Here is a 16549-nt window from a genome sequence, read left to right as displayed (position 1 = left end):
AGTCTCGGCTTCAAAGGCTTTCAACTTTTGGCATGTGTGTCACGGTTCGGCTTGCCGTGAGCGCTGTTTTTTACCCTTACCACCCGGCTTTATCCCCTGTGCTGTGCGGCCACTAGATATTCCACCGTGGGTGGAGGAGTCCTTGCAGCGCCTAGCAATTTTCGTGAAACAAACCCATCTGTAAAGGTTAAAATGTTGATAACTATACAGCAAGTTCTCAAGACCATATATCCCTGCCAAAGGAATAGTTATCTTGTTGAAGAGTGGCAAGCTTTTGTCAAAGGTTATATAATGGTTCTATAAGCATGTGTGCCCTACCCCTCTCATATACACATGCATGCACATGCACTCAAATATAAAGAGTAAACTCTGTTTTTTTTTTATTTATTGGCAGTAACACACACAGGCATGTAAATCTCTCCAAGGGGCGCTCACGATCCAATCAAACACCTTCGCGAAACGAAGGGGGTAAATGTGAGCTGGCTAAGTTGAAGCGAAAACCAACGAACGAAATGCAAAGCTGCCGGCAAATTAAGCCTAGCGCAAATACAAGACTGCCGACACGACCTCCGTCAAAACAATGCTCCTTGCTGTGTAACGGAAACATTTGTTTGTTGCAGAGTTTTCTGGCCTTCTTCCTCGGTCTCCTCTTTGCGTTCAATTGCGAAACGAAGGCAAGGAAAATGTCGCTCCGTGCACACTCCACTCCGTCCTTGGCGCTCTCAAATATCAAGGAAAGAAAAAACACCAAATGAATCTGGCAGCAGAATAAACGTGTCGCTGGGCAGAACAATACTATATACTAGATTGTAATCTAGATGCAATATTATACTACAAGCCGCTTACTGCTTTTCATGTTCACTAGCGTAACTCGTGCCGCTTACCATGACCATGACTACCATGGCCAGTGCGCGCTAAAGAAGCCAAGGTAGTCGAAATTAATCCGGAGCCCTCTACTACGGCGTCCCTCATAGCATATGTGTCGCTTTGTGGACGTTAAATCTAATATACGAAATGCATCGAATTTCAGCGCTCTTTCACATGCGCAAGCGTGGGAGGTCGAGACGTAATTGAAGAAAGGACGTGCAAATGCAAAGTAGCAGTGAGAACAGGCAAAAAAGCACCACCAAGGAAAGTGAAAATAAGGCACAAAGGAAGTCGGTGAACCCAGCCTGACCACCCCTGAGTAGGCTTCTTTAACAGAGAAAAAGGTCTGTTGTGCTTTCCAGAAACTAGGGCGCTATTGTGGGCACGACCTTCTTTGTAAGTACTTGTCCCTCTGAGGCATTACGCAGACCGCATTTTTCTCTCTCGAATACTGAACAGAGTACAGCGAAGGCCAGTGACCGGATGATTCAATCAGGTACAATGTACACCAATGCCCCTGCTGTTGCAAAACGTCCTATACAACTCTACGAAACTCACAAAACCTGCGTATCGAGAATTTCGCGCGAACACTTTTCAAAAGCCGGCATTATTTCCCCGGCTTTGCGCAAGGCCGCGTTTACGCTCTGCTCTGTGAGACATGTCTATAGAACGTCACGCAGTGCGCTACCCATTCCGTGCAGCTGCCAGAAACAGTTTTTTGTCGAGAGAAGAAAGGCCGCTGTACCCGATGGAAGGAGTGCTGCCTTATGGTTAATAGTAGGTCGACGTATATGCCTGGAACCCACACGTCCTATTGACCGCGACGCAGTGTGCATTCACAAGTCACCCCGATTCTCTCTGTAAGGTATTACAGAATCGTCGGCACTGCGTTTATAGAGGCTGAGAAAAACGCGTTCTCACAGGTCCCCTTACACAACGTCCCCTGAAGCCCCTTGACGCCCTGGTTGAGAATGCGCCTGGTTAATCTTTATCCGAGCTCGAAAATTGGTCTTGCTCAATGTATATACCGTGTCTTTCACGCGTTTCCTTTAAAAAGCCTCTCAGATAGAGCACGCCGCGGAAAGCTCGCGGGATTCTCAGGAATATCTTAAATTTTCACGATTCAGAAGAATTTTGAGAATTATGCTGTCGACCTTCTTGATAGAACAGACGTGATGGGACTCGCCGCATATAGAAGCTATATAGGACGACGTTGAGGCGGTTTCTTGCTCCAAGCGAGCGCTGCTCACAGACACTAAAACAGGCGGCCACCCTTTTAATTTAAATATAGGCCTTATACGAGCCGCGTTGCGCAAGTGAGCCCACACATAATGACTATAAAGAGCAACCCGATTCAAGCCTGTCTAAGGATTTTATGTAAGCGGGTGGGCGTTTATAGGTTGCTCTTACTGTTTGCACTCATATTCTTCAAAGACACAGGAGAGGTGCTCGAGACGTATATATAGGATGCTAAAGACGATTTTTCACATCGTTCCCTCGTTCCGTGCACTTGAAAGTCAGTGGCCGCTTTTAATTAGTTTCGCGCATGTTATGGCGATTATTTTTTCCCTCTATACAAGCGTTTTCAAGTAATTCATCTGAATTTTTCCGCGTTCCCGTAAGAGGGGGTGGCGTCAATCGTGACCCAGAAATGAAACAAACTACTCGAGAAAAGTGACACTACTAGTTTTTGTGGTGAAAACAATAGTCCGATGTTTGCCTAATGATTAATAATTATTGAAGCCTGATGAGTAATTATACGCTAATTGAAGAAAAGATATTCGGAGTGAGATACTGAGTAAACGTAAAAAAAATAAACATTTTATGGGAAAAAGGTTAAATACGGCCATACTGAGGACACGCGCAATGACTGAAAAGATTCATAGGGTTGAAAGCAGTGGCATTTGAGACATTACTAGGATTTAGTGCTATTACTTGAATGTATTACTAGGATATTACTAGCACTTGGCTTGGGTCGCCAGCGTCGCAAGATGCATTTTAGATTGTGTTTCAGATGTATTTGCAGTGCTCACTTTAGAAAGTGGAACCTAGTTGAGCACGCGTACAATTTCAGTTCCATAGTACACGAAACAAAGTTTTCGCCACAAGCGACTACATTCAGAGTGCAGAATGCACGATGCAAAAGGACCACAGCTACTAGAGATCTTGTTTGTCTGAGCTATTTAGATTTTAAGAAATACAGGAAAGTAGGTGTGTCTGGTGTTTAGAGATCCCCTATAGGGTAAGCTCCAGGGCCTGGGCAGATGAACCTACACCTAGAATGTAGAGAGAAAGACCACGGTAAGCTCTTTTATTCAACACTATGTCTGGCACCGTTAGACATCTAGCATATTTTCTATGTTTGAAGAAACAAACACCACTTGGAAAGCAAGTGGCTGAATTCGGTCCCTTGTATCAGTATCGATTTTGGAGGTTATCATGTTAGCGTTGTGAATAAGCACTTATGTATATAACAAGTGCAAAGCTAGGATTAAAGAGAAATAAAAAGTTCATAACAAAGCGTGTTATATCCCGCTTCGACGACCAACAGATCAACAACAATGTCTTTTTTAGCTGTTTTTCGAAGCCATGTGCAGTAAATGCATTGCAAAAATGCTTCCAATAACACTACGGCGAACAACTGTTCCCATGACAGGTCACGACATGTAAAGATAAGAACTCGATGAAGAGTTCGCTTTTTTTTTTTACGTTTTAAGTCTGAGCGTGTCGAGCTGTTTATCGGGACACCGGTGCTAGCTTCGAGCAAATTTGCAGTTGCGAGAGCCAGGCAGTGGCCAGGAATCGGAATGCGGCGAAAAGCTCTTCGCAGCAGTCGGCACATGCATATTCTGAGCACGTGTTAGGCGAGTACCGCCTCGAAAGGAATCTGTCCTTCCCTTCTTTGCAGGCATCTTCAAGGTCAGCTCGTTATATGCTTTGGAGCGAGGGGCAGTTTTAGCGTGGTAGACGCGCGCGAGTAGGTAACAGTTTTAGACAGCGAAATTTGTGCACACACAACGGCACCTCTATTTTCTTGTCTTTTTTTTGTCGACACATAGGCTAGCGAATGAAACGTTTCCGTTGATTTAGGGGGAAAAAAACAAGTCTGGACCATGGAACCGACATTTCTGGCTCACATCGTCTTCTTAGCCCTTCCTGCATAAATACTTGGTAAAGACACTACTTATAGATGTAAACCTTTAACACATAGCGCACATTTGACATTTATTCATCGTGATATACAGAATTTCAGCCGTTCAAATAAGGACACTAACGTGGCAGTTTGGGCATGTTGGTATTGCTTGGCAAGATTGAACAGCGGACACAGGACGAGGTCGTTTCTTTCCGTGTGTCCTCGTCCTGTGTGCACTGTTCAATCCTGCCATTAAAAAAGGAGAATCCTACAAAGGGGACCAAATTAGACGTGTAAAGGGGCGAAATCATCACCTAACACCCTAAATATGGCCGATGAAAGGAAGTACCACCGTTTTATTAATTAGCACGACAAAACTTCTAATAGCCGCTTATAACGACATCCCACGGAGGAAAAGTGTATAGCAGTTGCAACCGGCCACAAACTTGAAGGCTAACGAAAAGCTTGAAACAAGTTTGGCCGAGGAGAAAATTATGGAAAGGAAGGTGGTCGGTACAACCTATAAGAAACAGACAGCAGAGTGATTGGAAAATAAGAGCGAGGCAGAAAAAAGGAAAGGTTGGGAGGTTAACCGGGCAACGCGAACTGGCTACCCTACACTTGAGCAGGGTATCCCGGGAACAGAGGGAGCGAAAGAGAAGAGAATGAAGGTCAGTTCATTTCTTAGTAGAGAGCGTAGCCCTTTCGTGTGTACTACAGCACAGGATGCGCACATGGCGCCCACGGACAAAGAGGTGGTTGAAATTATACCGGAGCCCTCCACTACGGCACTTCTTTCTTCCTTTCTTCTTTCACTCCCTCCTTCATCCCTTCCCTTACGGCGCGGTTCAGGTGTCTAACGATATATGAGATAGATACTGCGTCATTTCCTTTCCCCAAAAAACCAACCAACCAACCAACCAACCAACCAACCAACCAACCAACCAACCAACCAACCCACGGACAAAAAAAGGAGGGGTAATGTGATATCCTAGCGTGACTAAAGGTGGACTTGACCGGGACACATACTAGGGGGAACAAATGATTTATGACCTCGTGTGCTTCCAAAGGGAAGACCGACGCCGCCAGGGGTGGCAGTGTCAGTTTAGCGAGATAAGGAGATACGCTGTAATATGACGGCCGGCCAGTGGTGTAGGGAACATCTAATTGAATACCAATGAGGCAGCCCTCTGCCTCATTGGGCGTAACTTGGCTAAAGGTGTCGACGACAGGGAACAGACAGCTCCGCTTAACCGAGGTGCGCCCGAGAAGGAGCTGACTATGCATCCCATCAGCTGTCAGAGCTGAACGTCTGACACGCCGAGGCAGCCGTTAGGCGCCTGCTTGGTGAGCAGGGCAACGCGTCAGTGACGCATTCCACACTACCGGCGACCACCTGTCGCTGCGAGACGAACAGGCTCGTTTCCGTTACGCAAGTGAGGACGGCGTGCGACCTACCCGCTCCGTCGAGGCGCTGAAAAGAAAACAATAGTAATAAAGTTGCGCCAAAGCGTTCCGGGCGGCCACGGTCGACCTCATTCCTGCGTTTGCGAAAGGTTGCTCCAAATTCTCCCTCGTCATCCAAGCCCGCACGGGAGAGGTGGTGGCGGCCGAGTCTAAAAATACTGGGCTTGGCCCGAGAGAGGCAGGCTAGCTCAAACGGAGAGAATTCGTTCCCGCGCAGGCACGATAGAAACGGGCAAGAGAAACGGCAGATGCTGGCAGATGCCGCATCTTCCTCCCTCCAACGTCCCGAAAAAAACGTGGGCTCGATTAGAAAGCGAAAAGGCTTGCAAGAAGAGCGGGGGGCGAGAGAACGCAAAAGCCTGTCAACGAGGGAGCGAAAACGAGGGCGGCGGCGACGGCGTTGCAACAGCGCCGGCGCCGCATCGTCATCACGATCAATGAACTGAATGACGTCATCAGCAGCCGTCGCCATGGAGACGGTTCTTGCTCGATCGCCTGGTGGCTACCTGCGTGGCGGCAGCTGCGGCGGCAGCGCTCTCGAAAATACAGACGACCTTTCTCTCTTGCCGTCTCCTCCTCTCCCAGCGCGGCGTAACCGGCCCGCCAGCGTGGCAGTGCATGCGACCGATGTAAACACGCCGCCTCCTTGCGCCAACGGCCTTGCCGACCCAGTGAGATGTGTGCGCCGACGGCGATTACATCCTCCTCGCCGGGGGGTGCGGTGCTTACAAACAACAGAAAAGAGGAAGTTCGGGCGAACACGAAGCAGGAAAGCCTTTACGAGTCCCGGAGAGTTTCCGGTTGCACACTTGTCGCAGCGAGTAGGTAAGGGCGCAGTGTGCAACAGAGTTCCTTCTTTCGTATAAGTCGCAAAGTAGGGACTGGTGTTTTCAGCACATAAAGTGCAGCATCCAGTATCTCAACAAGACTTCTACCCCAGCAAATCAACACACCAGGCGTGACCGGCGTTCGGTCCTTGCCTGTTAAACCAACGTTCGAAGTAGGCAAGTTCACCACACAGAATCGAAACACTTCAACCTTTTTCATTCGTCGTATTCATTGCTGCTGGCTTAGGAGAGGGCCAAGTGGAGATCAATGGGAGGGGCCTTATTCATGATGATCATAACCATTCATAATTGGGTATTCGCGTTTATCGCCATCAAAACGCAATGCCTTCCTTTACAGTCCGAAAGGCGTTTCCGTTTCACTCCTGCCATGCAAGGAAATTCAAGAAATTTGCGTGCCGGAAAAGGAGAAGCGCTTTGCCTCATTGCTTAATTTTTGTTTGCACTCATCCCACGCCTGTTCGATCTTTCAACAAAAGAACTTACGCGGCGCCACAAGCAGGAATATCACACCATGTTCACACGTCCGCCGTCCTCCGCCTTCGTGCTCACGGTTTAGCCCTTTAACATCGTCCTAACGAAGGCATCAAACAGTGGAGTAATAACTAATTAGCATTCACCTAATCACAGTGATACGGCTAAAAAAAGCTATACATCTTTCTCACTAAGTCCCTTGTACTAAAGCGTATCCGCCAAAGTGGACTAGACTGTAATTCAGGGGGCAATTATTAATTAGTATTCACTTACGGTTAGCCATACTGCTATATATTGAAGAGCTCATCCTGGTCCAGGGCTCTATAACCAGTGATCTACCGGCACTACTGCTATAGTTGGGTGCTGATGAGGCATCATCATCATCATCATCAGCCTGACTACGCCCACTGCAGGGTAAAGGCCTCTCCCAGGTCTCTCCAATTAACCCTGTCCTTTGCCAGCTGCATCCACCCTTTGCCTGCAAACTTCTTAATCTCATCCGCCAACCTAACTTTCTGCCGCCCCCTGCTACGCTTACTTTCTCTTGGAATCCACTCCGTTACCCTTAAGGACCAGCGGTTATCTTGCCTTCGCATTGTAGGCCCTGCCCAAGCACATTTCTTCCTCTTGATTTCGACTAGGATGTCAATCACCCGCGTTTGTTCCCTCGCCCACTCTACCCGCTTCCGGTCTCTTGACGTTACACCCATCATTTTTCTTTCCATGGCTCGCTGCGTTTTACTTAACTTAAACTGAACCCTTTTCGTTAGCCTCCACCTTCCTGCCCCGTAGGTGACTACCCGTAAGATACAGCTGTTGTATACTTTTCTCTTGAGGAATATTGGTGAACTGCCATTCATGATCTGAGAGAACCTGCCATGTGTGCTCCACCCCATTCTTATTCTTCTCGTTATTTCCCACTCATGATCCGGATCTGCGGTCACTACCTAAGTAGACGTATTCCCTTACCACTCCAAGCACCTCGCTACCAACTGTAATTAAAGGAGTAATTACTCCCTTAATTGAAATCTGCTCCACATGGGAGTCGTTTTAACACATTTTGCAAAGAAAGGCATCAGTAAACCGCCACGTCCTGCAGCTTGTCTCGCAAGGCGTATGCGCGGCCATCGCCGGACAGGGAAGAGAGTCTGGACGCTTTTCGGAAACAGACCCCGTACTGCGCGCGGCCGCACCCCCTCTCCCCCTCATGGCGCGAGGTGGCCGCACTGGAGGCGCGACCCACTTCCTGGGCGTCTGGGAATGCAGACAGCAGTGAATGCGGAAGACCCGCCGCCGCCGCGACGTCCTTATGACCAGGCCAAAGCGGAACGGACGTTACTGCCAGGCGACGCTGTATACCACGACCCGTGGCCTCCAACTAACGCGACCCGCGAGCACCGTGGAATCTGCAGTTGGTTCAGGAAGCGCGCAGGCGTCACCCTTTCGCCGACGATGCGTTTGTTCTTGGAATCTGGTTAGGTGTATATCACAGGTTGTAGCTGGTGGAGTACAGGCCAAACCTGAATTACCTGAAGACATAGAGTTGGCTAGCTTAGTACACGTTGAGACAGGGTGAAGAGCAAGATGACGTCAGAGTGAGAAACGGGAACTGATAGGACGAGTGCTTGTCTTCAGGGCTTCTCTCCATTCTTCCCTGCCTTGAAATTTCAGCCATTCAGAGATATTTGACCCCGCAGACACATTGGCTGAGAAAGTCCAGTGCCACCTCGCCTGTCACAGTGGGCCAGGTCTGCTCCGTGCCAAGGAACCACCGGGCACCTGTAGTGCGCTTGTTTAAAGTTTACATGAGCAGGAATAAGCTTTCAATAGATTTTCAATAACACTCGAGGAACGGGCACGCATACACAGATCGTTTTAACACCAATGAAATCTTCTTCCAGTTTTGAATGAGTTTTCAGTAGGATTCTTATTGTATTCAATTAGAAATCTCTCAACTTTTGGACTAGAGGCTTGCCGGCAACTTTGCATGTGAATGCAACTGTCAGCGCTGCCCGCGCTGAGTGATGCTTCGGTGCGCTCTGGACTGTACGTCCTCTTCAAAGTTCAGAAGTTTTAGACGTCTACAGCTTCTAAACAGTGAGGAGGAAAAAAATTCTATGAGAACTTCCGAGAATCACAAATTAGAGGAACGCCCCGTGTTTTGTGGACGTTTAGCTCGAAGGCGACCTGGCCTTGAAGCTTCTTAAAATACTTTCACGCACATGGTATCATTGGAGGGCTGTTTTTCCTTCAAAGAAGCAGAATTTTCAGCTACGTACCCCATAGATGAGGGCCTGGCTGTGATCTGACTTGAACGAAGGTTTGAAGGTTGTCCTTCATATAATTGCATGTTCATCTTTGAAGCTGTACTGCGTCATGAACAAAAAGAGGAGCAACACCAGAAGACTGCACGAACCCGAGCATTAGCTATGATTTAGCTCAACAGGAAGCAACTCAGTTGCAGGGATTTACCGATAGACGGCATACTCGAAAGCAAATCGTGTCAAAATTGCACGAAAATGCTTCTTTCCTTGAAAGTTTCTCTTAAAGCAGTTCTGCCTTCTTGGACGGGACTTCTGGCAAGATTTTTTGTGTGAATCGGACACGGACAGCATGAGCGTCTTCAGACTCCTTATAAATGTATTGGCATTCATCAAATAGAGCACTGTCTGTTTCTCAAGGAGCACATAATACATGAGGTGAGGGTGATATGCGGCTTTGAAGACGCACGTTACGGTAGAAAAAAGGGTTGAAGAGCGAATGACTTACGAAATGTTCACTGCACCGAGTTTTGAACGCTAGGTTGAAAAGCAACAGTGAATTTCATTTTGGCCACAGTGCTACGTAACACGTGCAATGAACGTTTTTACGTTGTTCAATGTGTTAAACGCCCGGAATAGCCCGTAATATTCCATTTGAACAGATTCTGAAATGCAAGTTTGCAATGCATCTACAGACCGACAAGGGGGCACTGCCGTCGCAAGGTACACCCCGTTGAAAGGTACACACAAGGCACACGCCGTTCCCATCGTACTATATAGCGCGGTCGACCGATTAGCCATAAAATATGTCCAACAGTCAAATGGAAATTTCCGTGGAAGGCTTATTACGGGCCAGAGAACTGCGTCAAGTCGACCTTGGAAACTGGTACCCCAGCGCTTCGAAGTGGCGACGCGAGCAATGTCAATGAAGCAGCGCCATCTCCATAGATAAACCAGAAATCCTAGCGTGTCATGATTCCAAATTAGTGCCGACACCTAGGCCTGAAGGCGGAAGGCTGAGTCTAGGGTGCCCCCCCCCCCCCCCCATTTGCTCTTTATTTGAGTACTCGTCCTCTTTCCTCCGGGTGTTCTTTACTTCTACTGCACCTCATCGTCTCACAAAAGAGCCTTCTGTGCTTTCTCGTAGAGGGTCTTTAGGTTAACTGCGACTACACTGCCGAAGTCTGAAGCGCCTCTTTATTCTAATTCCATTCATGCAGAATCGTGATTGCCTTTTCCTGCTATCTCTTAATACAGGGCAGCTCGCTTGGAGTGTCTTCTGCAAATAAACATGAATAATTGGGAACCCTGTTCGCGTCAGCTCCTTTAACGAATCGACGGCGGCTTCTCCTCGGCAAAGCAGTCGCAGTGGGATGGTAAACGAAACATGCCCTTCGCATGTTTTCGTTCGCTTTATAAGTAACAACTATGTTCATTTCCTTACGCTAAGTTCTGAACTGTATATTATAACTTATGGGCGTGCTCTCCGACTATAGCAAGGTTTGTTGCTGGGTGAGAAAGGAAGCGCTGAGAAAGGCAGCGCTGGCAGACGTCGGACAAGGGCAAGAAAGGCAACGCAGTTGCGTCCACTTCTTGTCCTTCTCTGTACAGTCCGTTCCCAGAACTCCTACTCTAATCATGTTCGGATATGATGTTCTTGGGAAATCAGTTTCTTTAGTCGTGCATATTTCCGGGCACATTTTTTTTTAAATGTACAGGGATCGTAGTAAGAAGAAGGTGTATTTGCAAGAACGTATGTCCACAGACAGCACACTCTACTTATTCTTTTCCAACCACATGAGCAGAGTATAATACAAGGAAAGAAATTTATGGATGCGCCACAGATCACAGGAGATATGCTAGGTTCAGAGCAGTCTAAAATTTCTCATAGAAGTTCATCTTCGACATCGTCATCAGCCTGACTACGCCCACTGCAGGGAAAAGGCCTCTCCCATGTCTCTCCAATCAACCCTGTCCTTTGCCAGCTGCGCCCACCCTATGCCTGGAAACTTCTTAACCTCATCCGCCCACCTAACTTCAGTCTAATTTCGAAGTTCCGTCTAGCACCTTGCTTCAAAAGGTGACACATGCAGCACTGAACATGCACAGCAGCTTCCTTTGCTCCGCTTTCCAGGTTTGCGTATAGGTGTGCTATTCTTTCGTAAACTCCCGCATTTTATTAGATATAATAGGATATGCGATGTGACGCAACTGAGCCACGTCAGGTACAAATCGAAGAAACAGTGTTCTGAAGCATATGTGCGATTCCAGGGATTCCATTCAGTACTACAATGTGCAGGCATATTACATCCTGTCTGAGCGCTCTCGCATAGATGACAAAATGAACTGAACAACACTCGCTTTAGAAGTCCAGAGAAAGAGCGACGCCAGCGCTCTCTTTTGAAAGGACGAATTCATGGAGAAGTTGCTTAACACAGGCTTTAAATCGTCTCTGCGAACCTATAGAAATAATCCCTCACTTTTGACAGACCAGTTGCGCATGTAATAATACAGCGCAACTGTGGAAGACGTTTAAGTCACGGCGCATAAGTATGCACTACAAAAAGTACTTAGCATAAGCGACGTGGTGCTGTAACAATGCAAAAACTCTTTTCAGGCACCCCTTCCTCCATAAAACATTCTTTTCTTTTAGCTGGAACTGGGGCGTGTTACGTCTCCTTTTACAGTCGCAACGCAATAGTTTCACGGGGGCAAACGCCTCCATAGTAAAGCAGGCTGCAGCTCTCACATTCGAACGCTTGTACATGTCCGCACAGTCTTCAAGAAGCGATTGAAAAGAGCCCTTCCTGTGAACACCTGTCGCAATTCAAAGCCTACAAATCGCGGTCGTTGAATCCACCATCGTCCAGCCTTTGCTTTCCATTGCTCAACAAGGCTGGAAACTCTGAACAATGGCGATACAGAACACGTTCTTTTAATCAGAACGACGTACTGTTGTGTTGCATATAAGTGTCTCAAAAGGATTAGTTCGTTTCTCGTGAAGCCTGCATCGGTATCACCGGGCTTCCATACAGAATCTTGGCGGGCGTGTCATTCACATGAAGCCCTCTGCTGACTAATTGCAGGGGTACCTCTTTGTTGGATGCCCTTTTATTTTTGGTGACCACGTGGCACTCACGCCAGCATTCCCCTGCGACAATGCGCAAGCGCAGAAAGCTGCGCAGTTATTCAATTTCTAAATGGACTTCTTTCTGTAGAATCATGTTCTTTCTCACACTAAAGCCTCGCACCTGTGCTTGGCTTTGTGGTGAGGGAGTCAGTGAGCACGTGAGAGGAACGCGTAATTTGAGGCTGGACAAGCGAGACCTCTGCGTATTCAGTGTATATTATTCTTCGCACCTTAGTAGTGCACCGTGGATTGCGAGAATCACTGAATTCCTGACATTTAAAGTGGCAGCTCTACGGGGGGCGTTCTCCGTGTTAATCGACGTAGTCTGTCGTAACCAAAAACTCTCGCGTTCTTTACGACCTAAGAGAATTGAAAGATTTAGCATAGCGCGATCCGCTACCGTGAGCCGGTTCCTGGAGGAGTCCACTCTATACCACTGTGCAGGCGCAGCTAGGTCCCCGCGACAGCGGATCGTGAATAACGCCACGCTGAATCTCTGTAATGCTATCCAGGCGGGTGGTCAAAAGAGCGAGCGTTCTTGACAATACGCCATTTCCATGGTCATGGGATTAAGGTGGGCTTGGGACCCAGGCGGGTTGAAAGAGGTCGCTTCTCTTTTTTTTTGTTAAGGGAGGGGATATCGAAAAGAGGGAGGGTGTACAGCTAAAGCTGTCATGGTCTCCTAGTCTGAGGAGGAAGTGCAAATCTCGGGAGTTTTTCATTCTGTCTCCATGAAAATCCTCGCGCGGTCATTGCGAGAATTTTTTCGCCTGTATTGAGTCGCGCAGTGTACAGCGCATATACTACGAATATTAGCGCATTTTGTTCATCGGACGGTGCGTCCTTGGCACAGTTATCGGACTATTGACGCGAGGACGTGATCATCACAGAGCGCTTACCGCATTAACGCTTGAATGCAAAGCATGTAAAAGGTGTCGTGTTCATGAGCGTTGACAGCTTTTCTTATAACCGCTCACATAAGAGCGTTCTTGGACACTCGAACATTAAGCTGTGCGCTATACTTCTTTCACAGCCTTTTTCTTAGAATTCGGGCTATGACAACTCCAGGCTTATTCTGTGAAGTAAGATCATTCTGTGAAGCGTTTGATATATCGTGTGATCTCCGTTACAAAAACAAAGCTGGGCAGATTAGGAAGAAACTTTGATTTATCAATACAAACACTGAGTCCAGCTCCATTGAACTACCCGTAAGCAACCTCTCACAGTGTAACTAGACGGATTACTTTATGTATGAAGGTCACGAAACAATAACATGCGCGTGGAATGTCAAGCCTTCCCTCAAATTTCGGAGTATCACCTTTGATTCCTAACAAGGATACACGCAGTCGAAGCTCAGAATCGGCTCTTGTTCACCAGGAAAGAGCATGTACGCTATAGGCCTAAGCAGCAGTAAGCTCAGTAAGCTGGAGACCGGCGGCTTAATAACAGTGGACCGCCTAGCCTAATCCGCTTATTGAGATAAACAGGCTTATCCTGCTAGTCATAGGGCACGGGAAATGCCACCAACACATGACTGCCCTTTTGTAAACACCTTCGCTTTCTGATTAAGCTGTATACAGTTTCGTTAAACTGACGTTGAACACTATATGAGAATTAAAACAGGCATAAAGAAAGCAGCCGGGCGTTAGCAATTTCACTAGAAGCGAAATAAATCGCCGCAGATTCCAAGTTGTGTGAGCCTTGGGAAGGTGGAAACCCGGATCGAGCGCTAACAGATTTCAAACTCCTCGAACACCCCATGGCAGATTTTTTTTGTGAAATTGCTAACTCGACCTGCAATTTGACTTCATTGCGTAATTCTGTTAATACAGGAGGACACAGGGGCGCAACAAAACACACGGACATGGAAGTAGACAGGGACGAGCGCTCGTCCCTGTCTACTTCCATGTCCGTGTGTTTTGTTGCGCCCCTGTGTCCTCCTGAAAAGATATGAACCAACACGCCCAAATACAAGTACTTCTGTTAATACATATGGGTTATTCGATATCGAAAGATGGAATTAGATCAAAATGGTAGCGCATTTTTTTTTCTGGAGTTTGACGCAAGGGTCTCTGTTTCCTCAATTTAATATTTATCGAGCAAAATAATAAATTCCTAGCTCATTCCACTTGACAGGAACTGCATGCTTTTTTCTGCCTCGATGTATTCAGGTTGGACTGTGCCAGTTTTCGCTCACGTGTTTGTTGATTTCCTAGCAATTAACGCACCAAATACAGGCCGGATTCGAAACTGCGTCCCTAGAAATGATTTCAACGCAAAAACATACGCGTGTTTGATCGACAAAATGATGGCGATATCGTCGCCATAATCGTCATATCATCTCCCTCCCCCCCCCCCCTCTCTCTCACACACACACGCAAAGATACCACACCGAGTAATAACGACGGCGATTGGACGTTGTCATATTAGTAGAAAACTCGCTTTCAGCAGGCCAGGTGCGCATTTCCTAACACGGTTAAGGATATTTCTCAAAGTAAAATCAACCTTGGAAATCCCAGTTCACACAGCCATGATTTCCCATTGGGGCGTATAAACACACTGCAAGCCTCAGTATCAACAAGTCGGCGCAGATCAACATATCAAATGGGCACGATCAACAGCCAAACTTTTTTTTCTGACACACAAGCATATTAGGGGTGCCTGCACCGACTGGCCACATACTTTGGCCAAAAGAGAAAGATGACAGTGTTGCAACTAGCAAGTTGTTTGGCTGAGTCTCGGAAAATTTTGGGGCGTGAAAAACAAATTCGTTATATTCATAACAAAAAATTTTGTAAAGGACACAACTTTTGTTGCCGAAAAGGAGGAAGGTATAACTATGAAAGGCCCTGCCATTTGACAGCACAAAAACACGCAGAAGCTTCAGAAATTGAGTTTTTCTGCCTTTTCAATATCAACGAGAGAAACTGTACATTGAGCCATCGCTTGATGAGCCGGCAAGGGTGGGTATTTATGATCTAGATTAGGCTGCTTGTGGCTAACAAGTATGTGAAATGTTTAAAAAACTTTCTGCAGTGTGAAGAAATCAAGGGAAGCCAGCGCATGCGTACAGCGCACATTTGGGCCGAGTGCCTCAAGAACCGCTGCGATATGGTGCACTATATTGGCTGCTGCTGCTAGATGCCCCAAATATAGTACCCTAACTTATTACACGACGTTAGCAAGAACGACGGCATTTTGACGAAGCCGTGCTTTCCTAATTTTTCGTCTAATTTTGCCCCAGTGCGGAAAATTTCCGCTTTTCCGTCTTCCTATGTGCATGGGAGGAGGCTATTCCTGGTCAGCTGAAGGAACAGGCATGCGTCAGAACAAAGCCCTTCAAGAGACATCCCTCCAATGCGGCTGCCACGACACGCGGAACGCCCACTGCGGACCCAACGCGCAATTCCCCAGACAAAAAACGGCAATTTGATACCACCAGGGCCGTCTCGATTTCCTGTTCGCGCGCACGTTAAGCCGACGCGCGCACAGGCGTGTGCACGGCTTCTTTCGTACGTGATCTCGCACCACGCGAAACTGCGGGCACATCCGCCCAGCGCATGCAAGTACGTGCGCGCTCCGCTGGCTTCAAGACTGCTGGTCACCCCCGTATACGGCCTACACCGCTCGGCTCTCGAAATGCATGGGCTCCGCTTGTTTGTCTTCGAAGCCGTTTATAGAACGCGAGGAATGCTTAAAGATCACGCGCGGTGCGTGCTTTGCTTCCGTCACCCAGCTGCCCCCCTCATTGCTTTAGCTGCGCATACCGCCTTGTTTTTCCGCGCTGTCCGAACGTGGACATGACGCCACGGGAGCTGCTAAATAAACCTTGCCTGACTTGAGCGCGTGTCTGTGCATAGGTGCTGAGGCGTTTCCGGATTCCGCCGACTTGCGTTGGAAAACAACCAATCCAGAAATCGCGCACTGCTACAGCTGCTGCGCTGGGCAGCTTCCGAACTGTAACGAAAGCTCGATGCTGCTATATTTGTTGCGCCGAGCTGCAGGAATAATACGGCTTCTGCGCGACTTAGATACGAACAGGATACGTCAGACACTATAAAGAAGGTGCGGAACGAGGTTTCGAAAGCGAAGGAATAAATAAAACAAAGTTACAACACGCGCTGCGTATTGCACTTGTTATGTAGAGAGTTAACAGCTACTGAGAAGTGTAATTTGATTGCGCATATTCTTACACATGTACCCTTACTTCATTTAGGTCTGTCAGACGTGGCCGTCACTGATGTATGAAAATACCGAAACGGATGTAAAATGCACGTGTTCTCGTGCTACAAAGCTGTCCAGGTTACATTCTATTACTATACTCCGTTTCATACTTAGCTGTCTACGCAGCCAAGGCTACGGTGCCTGTTTG

This window comes from Amblyomma americanum, chromosome 6, assembly GCF_052857255.1.
Source record: "Amblyomma americanum isolate KBUSLIRL-KWMA chromosome 6, ASM5285725v1, whole genome shotgun sequence".
In the NCBI taxonomy this organism is placed as follows: domain Eukaryota; kingdom Metazoa; phylum Arthropoda; class Arachnida; order Ixodida; family Ixodidae; genus Amblyomma; species Amblyomma americanum.
Note: the sequence above shows the minus strand (reverse complement) of the source record.